An 8417-nucleotide genomic window follows, 5' to 3' on the forward strand; every position below is an offset into this window, starting at 1 on the left:
TCTATCCATTCTATTTAAGTTTTTTCCAGGTGGACTGGATTAGCATAGTTAACTTCCTGGAGTCTCTTCTTTTTCCTTCACCAATAGTTCTCTGTCTATTATTTCTCATGCATTACTGAAAGGTTTGACTCCTTCCTCTGACTGGCCCATGGTGCAAGCCTCCATTACCTAAATGTTGCATTTTCAGACAAAGAATTCAGAGTATTTTCATTTGCTGCCCTTTTGCCCTTAGGAGAAGCTCTCTAAAAACACCTGCCCTGCTAGTATTATTGTCTTACTGCAAAAGCTTTCTTTAATCTTTCCTTTGCTGTCATGCCTAAAAAACACAGACTTGACAACAGTTAGGTTGCTCTCAGACCACTGATCAGTACTCATTTTGTTGTTTCCTCATGCTTCCCTGTCCATTGTCTGTTGTCTAATATGTTGGCTAAAAGCTCTTTGGGGAAGGGACCATCTTTTTTACCTGCATTTGTACAGCACCTAGTACAGTTGAGTCCTGGTCCATGACTAGAGGTCCTAGGTGCTACAGTCAAACAATAGCAGTACAACATACTGTCCTCTTCAACAGCACCTTTCAACCTACAATGCCTTAAAAAGCATGGGGCTTGATTCATCCCATGGTTTCAGTGTGTAAAACTTGCAATCCTCAGCTTGCATGGTTGTAGTTGTACCCAAGAGGGATTCCCAAGGGAAGGCCCTGTCGTAGCACAGTTATGCCCCTCTTATGGATACCAGGATGGGAGCACAGGAGGTGGAAACTGCTTTATATTCTAGCTGGAGCTCACTAAAAGCCCTGCCAGTGGAGGTTGCCTGGGAGATGTTCTACATCAGTCCCTCTCCTGGATACTGTGGCATTATTCTCTCCCTGGCTGACCCAGTCACTTTTTGGGCAGCACCAGCGTGCTCCAAGTTCCCTGACAGAGCAGGATGTTGCACTCCAGTTGCATTGCTGAGTTTCTCTCTGTGGGTGAACTTTATGCCATCGTGGTGCCCACTGCCAAGTTTCTGTCAGCAGAACTCATGAGGAGAATTGGGCCCATTAATTCAATCTCACTATCTGTGAGGTACATAAGGGATTAGAGGTTTCATTTCAACAGCCATTGAAATGGAGCCATTCAAGTGCACATTGTCACTAAACAACAGTTCAGGACAGGAAGTTCAGAAGTGTATTGAACCAGACTGAGACCACGGGGGATTTTTGGCAGATAAAATGTAATTTTCTGTGTTAGAATTTGGCTATTACCAACCCACCTCTTCTCCAAAAAATGACATGACATGTAGTGACTGCAAGGCTTAAGCAGCTGGAGGCCTGATTTTTCCATTGATTTGTACCTTGCATAGCACTATCTGTGCAGAGGGGACTCAGGCAGTACCTGTGTTGTGATGGAATGCAGCACTACCAATGATATAAAGATGTGGCAAATTCTGATTTCGTAGCATTGTACACTCACTGTATGATGAAATTAGCTGTATTCTAGAGAAATTCACCCTGGTGAGAGCAAAAGGCATTTGCTTCTGCTACCTTCTTTTGAGGGTGGTCCAATAAAAGATATCATGCTAAGAATTCCTTCCCTCTCACAATTTCTGGACCACCATAGCTACAATGTCACTCTTATACTGCTTTGAGGTTTTTGTCAGAAGGTGACTTTTTTGTCCACTGGGAGTCCCAGAGGAAGGTAGCAAGTGGAGGCTGCAGTGTGTTGAATCAGAGCTCACCACTGTTGATCTAGCGAGATTCTGCAGTCACCACACCCTTTTCAGGCTCTATGGGAACCTTATTGACCCACTGTAGAGGGGAGGTTGCAGCTTTCTTCCAGTGCCAGAATTTCCCCTTCGGAAACCTTTCCTCTGCCAGGAGACCTGTGTCCTGATTTATGTCAGCATAATCTGGGGTGAATCCAGCATATTGTCTGACATGCATGTCAGTCAAGAAACCCTATCATTACTTGTCAATAATAATATATCAATGGGGTATGGTATGGAATCAAAAAAGGCTGTCGTCTTCCACACACAAATTGAAGCCAAAATGGCTGTGAATGCTCACAGAAAGAGCATACCAGCATGGTTAGAGTAAAGATGATAATTGTATGTTGTCTAATCTTATCTGGATACATCCCCTCTAGTGGTTTCCTGCTGGTAAACCGCAGAAAAGTGAGCCAGTAGTAAGTGAGCTAGAGGAAATGAGATGAAACATTGTATGCCCCTTTGGTTAATAGGAGGTTTGTTTCAAGGATATTGCTAATTAAAACAAACAGTGTTTTCCTCCATCTGGGTTTTCAAAATCAGTTTCAGGGGATGTGGGGGAAAAGCTGGTTGCACTGAGAGTTATTTGTAGTGTAAGAAAGCCATTTACATGAAATATTAGCATTGTGGTAACCTTCATTTTTTACAGACTTTTTAATAGTGAAGTGTAAAGTAGATTGTTTTACAAATTAGGATGAAAGTGGTTTCACTTGCACACAGTCCAAATAAAAAAAAAGCTTTAGACTGTTGGAATTGACCCTTCAGCCCTGACCTGGGGCACAAAACCTTCCATTCCCCATGTTCACTTGAATATTGGCTACAGCCTCTTCATGCCAGTTGCATTCAAACCTAGGGCTACTAGACCTGCAGAATTACCATGTTTACTCAAATCCAAAATGACTTCAAATTCAAGACAATCCCTCAATAATTAGATTCTATACATGGAGACTTATAAATGTGTTATAATTTTCCATATTTAGAATCTAATTAGTGGAAGGTTGTGTTAAATTCATCCTCCCACTGCTGTGGAGAAAGCAGCAGCATGGAGCAAGAGGCCAGAACCCACCTGTTGCTCCCCTGCCACCTGCTGCCCTCCCCATGCCTATCCTCCTTTGTTCCCTGTCCTCTCTACCCCCTCCACTTTCCTTCTGTTACTGAGGCCTTGCCCCACCAGGGAGAAGTGGCAGCAGCACCTAGTTGGGCCAGGTCAGGGTTGAAGGGACTGGGAGTCAGAGTAGAAGGTAAGGGTGGGAAGGGGAAGTTGGTGGGGACAGGCTGCAGGTTCTCCCGGGTGATCCCCCACAGCCACATATGGGTCTCCTCTGTTGCCTCATCCCCACCCTGCGATCTTCCCCATGCTCTCCCAGCTGCGTGCCCCCTCTGCTGCCAATCCCAGCTTGGGGCAGGCAGCATCTCAGCTCTGGTCTCAGCCCCAAACCTGGGGCTGAGACCAAAGCTGAGCTGTCGCCTCCCTCAGGCCAATACTCAAATCCAAGGTGAGAGGCTTCCCTGCCCCTCACCCCATGCTGACTGAGGGAGAAAACTTGGTATTGGATTCTAGTAAAGACAGTATTGATTCCTGTGGCTCCTCTCCTTGATCTCTGCCAATGTTACCTTTTACATTGGGTTGTGTTGGAGTGGCCCAAAGAGAGAGTGACTGGTGGTGTATAGGAGATGTGAAAGCCATTGTGTTTGCATCTTCTCTGCCCAGAAGTCCCTCCACCCCAAGATGGAGAGGTTCAGATTATGCATAGAGCCTTCTATGAGTCTTCTGTACTTTTGTGGATTTCACTTTCATTGAATGCATAAGAAAATATGGATCAATATCAGAGGAAATATGTGTTGGGGGGTGTGACCTTTCTAAATAGTTCTGTAATCTTGTGGCTGATATTTATTTATTTACCCATTTCACTTGGGTACCTGTAGCATGTGGAGTCATTCTGACATCCATGGGCCTGACCATATGGCCCCACAGGTCAGATCTGATCCATGGGCCATATGTTGGACACCCCTGCTTTAAATCAACCTGTACGGAATTTTTGAACCACCAGTAGGGTAGCAGTTTCTGAATCTGAGCTCCATATGTGAGTACTTGGGGCATGTTGTGTTGGTGCTGATTTGAAAGTAAGGTGAGAGTGGAGATTTGAAGAGATGATACTATTTGGTTTTTATATATCCCAAGTGTTATGACAGGAGAGGCACCCTTCCTGGCAAAATTCTAGTAAAATGGATCCCATTAGGGTTGATTTGGAAATCAAAGGAAACTCAACCCCCTCCCATGTAATATTGTCCTTTTCCAGTTACACTTTCCATTTTTAGGTTTTGCTAGGACTGGGCATTTTCACCCTCTTTCTCTTCCTCCTCCTTGAATGGATCCTTGTTAATGCAAGCAGCTCCTGTTTACTTCTTCTCACCTGTACTCTGTCTCCTTTCCTTTGTTGTTGTTCTGTTGGCTCCCTGAGGGCATACAGATGGTAGCCTGGCAGACAAATGAGGTGATACTACATGAGAGAGGGAGAGAGAGAGAGAAAAAAAAGGCTTCCAGAAAGAGTCCAGATCTCAGATTGTTGTGAGACCACAGCATTTACTGTATGACAACAGCTGTTTATTGGACCTTGACAAGTTGCAGGTAATGTGCAATTTTAGGAAAACAGCCTAAGCACACCCAGTACACTGAATGCATCTTGTCACACCTGCTAATATACCATGTTCCTGCCATTTATCACGTTCAGTAAGCTAACAAATATTTTTACCTGGTTGCACTGGTATATTAGGTATGCTTTTTAAAGGTGAAACTTCCCTCACTTTCACAGTACTAGCACAAGGCCCAGGGACCTCTCAAATCAAATTAAAGGCTTATAAAGTAGACTTTAAATGGCATATTGACCTTGTACTTCTCTGCAGAGGTTGAGGGTGGGTGAGGGGGAAGAATTCATTTAACTTTAAGTGCAGGAAGGAGTTAATAGTAAGGCCACAAGGTGCATACTTGTAAGGATTTCATAACATAGCTATGAAGGATATAGAAATGCCCCTGAACTTATAGGAAACCTAGAACTTTCAGTCAATTTTCCTTAGCATATTGTTCCTTTGAGAAGATAGGTGAAACAGTAAATATTGTGGGAAAAATTGTTCTGTATCCAAGAAGCTTTATGAAATATATCTTATAAAAAGAACTCACCAAGCAGATGTCAAATGCTGTTTTTAGCTTAGAGGATGTAACAGTGCTGTTTGTTATGATATGTCAGCATATCACTATATCAGATTCAAAATATTTCACATGTAAAATAGCCAAGCTTGTAAAACAACAGTTCAGCAACACTGGGATGTAGTAGGCAGGGGGAAAAAAATAAAACCAGCCACAGTAGGATGAGTCATTTAGCTAGACAAGTTAAGCAAAACAAAGCTAGAGAAAACTTAAAATCCTATAGGGAGATTGCCTGAATATAGTACTGTATTTCTAATACAGCCCAGCAATTGATAGAGGACACCTAGTGGAGGTTTGTAGAAACAGCACATTCCTGGTCAAAGCTTGTCTACATAGTGCTGCTCTTAACTTCCCTTGCTCCATGCAGCAGTCATATATATATGACGTGTGTGTGTGTGTGTGTGTGTGTGTGTGTGTGTGTGTGTGTGTGTGTATATATATATATATATAAAGTGTGTGTGAGATAAGGTTAGACGTCCAATGAAACAAATTGCACCAGCCCTAGTGGAGAATCCAACTATGAGACCTTTTAGCCTCTTGTTCTCAGACTGGCAAGATCGTGGGAAACAAATTCTTGGTTAAATTGTGCTGTAGCTTGAGAACAAAATTTGCCAGAGAGCATTTTTCATGACTTAGTATTAATGTACATTTGTCAAACTGGGAGCAATAATGACGGGATGTTGAGAGCTTTCAGTCCTGAGCCAAAAGGACCAACAAGTGGAAAATCTGAGTGGGGGAGGTGGAGGCTGAAGGGGAGCAAATAAGGGGAGGAAAACTGGAAAGGGATTGAGGGAATTCCTTGAGGGGATATTAGGACGGACTGAAAAAGAGTCTTTTTTTTGGTGCCATAACTTCCCCTTAGATCAGGAAACTGAGTGACAGCAAAAGCCACAAGGAACAAGAAGTGAATAACTGTTATAAAGAGCTTAAACTCTAGAGAGGCACTTGGTTTTCAGAGTGAGACTCAGAGGTGTAAGTAGCCAAAACACTACAGTAATGAGACTATGGGCTAGAACAAAATTGCAGCGAATGCTGCAGACTGTGCTTTGTCTTTCATTTAAATCTATCTTAATTCTCTGGGTTGAGAATTGTTTCTCTTGATGTGAGATTTCCTGGGTTAGCCAGGGTTTAGAGGAATTATACTTCCAAGAAAGAGAATGTTTATCAAATGGTCATAATGGAGAACCTTGTTGTTTCACTTGCTGGTTTTTTTCTCCAAGTTTCTTTGTTCCTCTTTCATGTTTTGATAGACAAACCTTCCGTTGCTTAAGCCGCAATAGTCACTTTGGCTAAAAATAATAATATTCAAAAAGGAATCCAAATACTAAGTAATTTACATACCGTTTGTCAGTGCTTGGGAGTAAATTGTGCATGTGTGTTTTGTTTTTTTTTTTCCCCCCTCTGTTCACATGCTTTCTGTGTTCAGTCTACTGAATGAGAGGCTAGGGATGTATTTCTGATACTAAAATAATCTAAAAAGGATGATGAAGGCTAGGAAACTGCAATGTGAGCTACCATGTGTCTTTTGAATGATGGGAGTACGTGTGTTATTTCTTCATCACTATTCCCTTTTGCTCTGTTCCTATAGGAAGGGTAGGCAGTAAAGTGAATTTTACAAGACAGCAGGATACTTGTAAATGTCAACATGCTGCCTGCTTGCAAGGCCTGAGACTGGTACAACCGTAAAGTTACATACACGGAGACAGAAAAAAAGGTAGCACAGTGGGTTTGCTTCTGTACGTTCTGTGTGTTGGGTTTTTTTGTGTTGGTTGGCTGATTGCTTTTTGTTCAAAAGATATTGCAGGCCTCCTTGTTGTTTGAAGTAGCTGTTGAGAAAATATCACAGCAAGGATCTTGATGAAAGTTAACCTCATACTTATTTTGGAACCTCGTCTTGGCCTCATGATGGCGTGTTTGGCATTTTGTCTTAACTGATCCTGATAATAAAAGTGGGGAAATTCCGGGTGGTGACTTTGTCAAAGTAAAAAACAGATGTTGATTGAATCAGCTATTACACCAGACTGATGCTTGTGGAGGTGGATGCATGGTAGTATTTGTGAAGCAAAAACACTTTCCTCGGAGCTCTTCAAAACAGAGGATAAAGACCATTCCAGGCTGCAACCAGGTGACAGTGTAAGAGTGACAGATTCTGAACTTTGGGAGAACAGTTTTGCATGCATTTGATAGACTAGAAATAGCTTTATTGTTTTGATAAAAAGGGTGCAAATCTAATATATGATGTGGACTGCAGACCAGCAGCAAAAAGCCAAACATTTTCCAACAGCACAGCCTGGGGTTGTCACAGCTCCTTACTCCACATGAATGTCACTTCCACTTGCATATGCATGTCATTCATGGAGGCTTATTTTTTTTTTAACTGGGTCTTCGGAGTGCCACCAGTGATTATTCCTGGCTATCTATAGTTAGTGCTCTCCTGTGGGGCTCACAGAAGAAATGGGACTTTTCAAGGTATCTGAATGAGACCAGGGTTGGTATCTGGGACTGGAAGGTCATTCAGTGCCTTATGGCACAGAAAACTGGAATAGGAGGCCATGAGAGGAGGGTGGAAGGTACAGAAGCAGCCACATAGGAGAGCCTAGAGGTGGGCTTGGGCAGAGTTGTCCAGAGTCTTTAAGGAGAGGCCAATTGAGATTGCAGCATCAAGGGCCCGACAGATTCCCTTTGGCTTTCTGGTGCAAGGATGAATCCTTGAAAATTAGGGTTGGAAGGGACCTCAGGAGCTCATCTAGTCCAACCCCCTGTGCCAAGCAGGACCATCCCCAACCAGCTCATCCCAGCCAAGGCTTTGTCTAGCTGGGTCTTAAAAACCTCCGAGGATGGAGAGTCCACCATGTCTCTGGGTAACCTGCTCCAGTGTTTTACTACCCTCCTAGTGAGAAAATTCTTCCTACCATCTACCCTAAACTCCCCTTGCTGCAACTGGAGACCATTGCTCCTTGTTCTGCCATCTGCCACCACTGAGAACAGTCCAGCTGCATGCTCTTTTGAACCCCCCTTCACCGATTTGAAGGCTGCTATTTAATTCCCCCTCAATCTCCTCTTCCGCAGACTAAATAAGCCCAGTTCCCTCAGCCTCTCCAATGGAGCCCTGCCCCCCAGCCCCCTCACCATTTTCACTGCCCTCCACTGGAGTCCTCCTGGGGCTTGCCCATCTACATCCCAGTACCCTCCTGCCCAGGTCCCCCCAACAAGACCCCCCCACGGCACTTCAGCACCGCCCCCCCACCGCCATGCCACAAAGGGCGGGGCCAGGGGCAGGTGGGCGTGGCTTCGCCGCGGGCAAGTGGCAGCGCCGGCGTCTAACGGCGAGTGAGGAAACCGGCGAGGGCTGGGAGAGAGTGCGGGGGCGGGGCCAGAGGGAGGAGCTAGAGCGCGCGTGTTGGGGAGACGGGCAGAGAGTGCGAGACAGAGGGCGAGTGAGCGCGCGGCGGCGGGTCCCGCTGGCCCG

Source organism: Gavialis gangeticus, unplaced genomic scaffold (genome assembly GCF_001723915.1).
Source record: "Gavialis gangeticus isolate Ggan-Ray unplaced genomic scaffold, GavGan_comp1, whole genome shotgun sequence".
Taxonomy (NCBI): domain Eukaryota; kingdom Metazoa; phylum Chordata; order Crocodylia; family Gavialidae; genus Gavialis; species Gavialis gangeticus.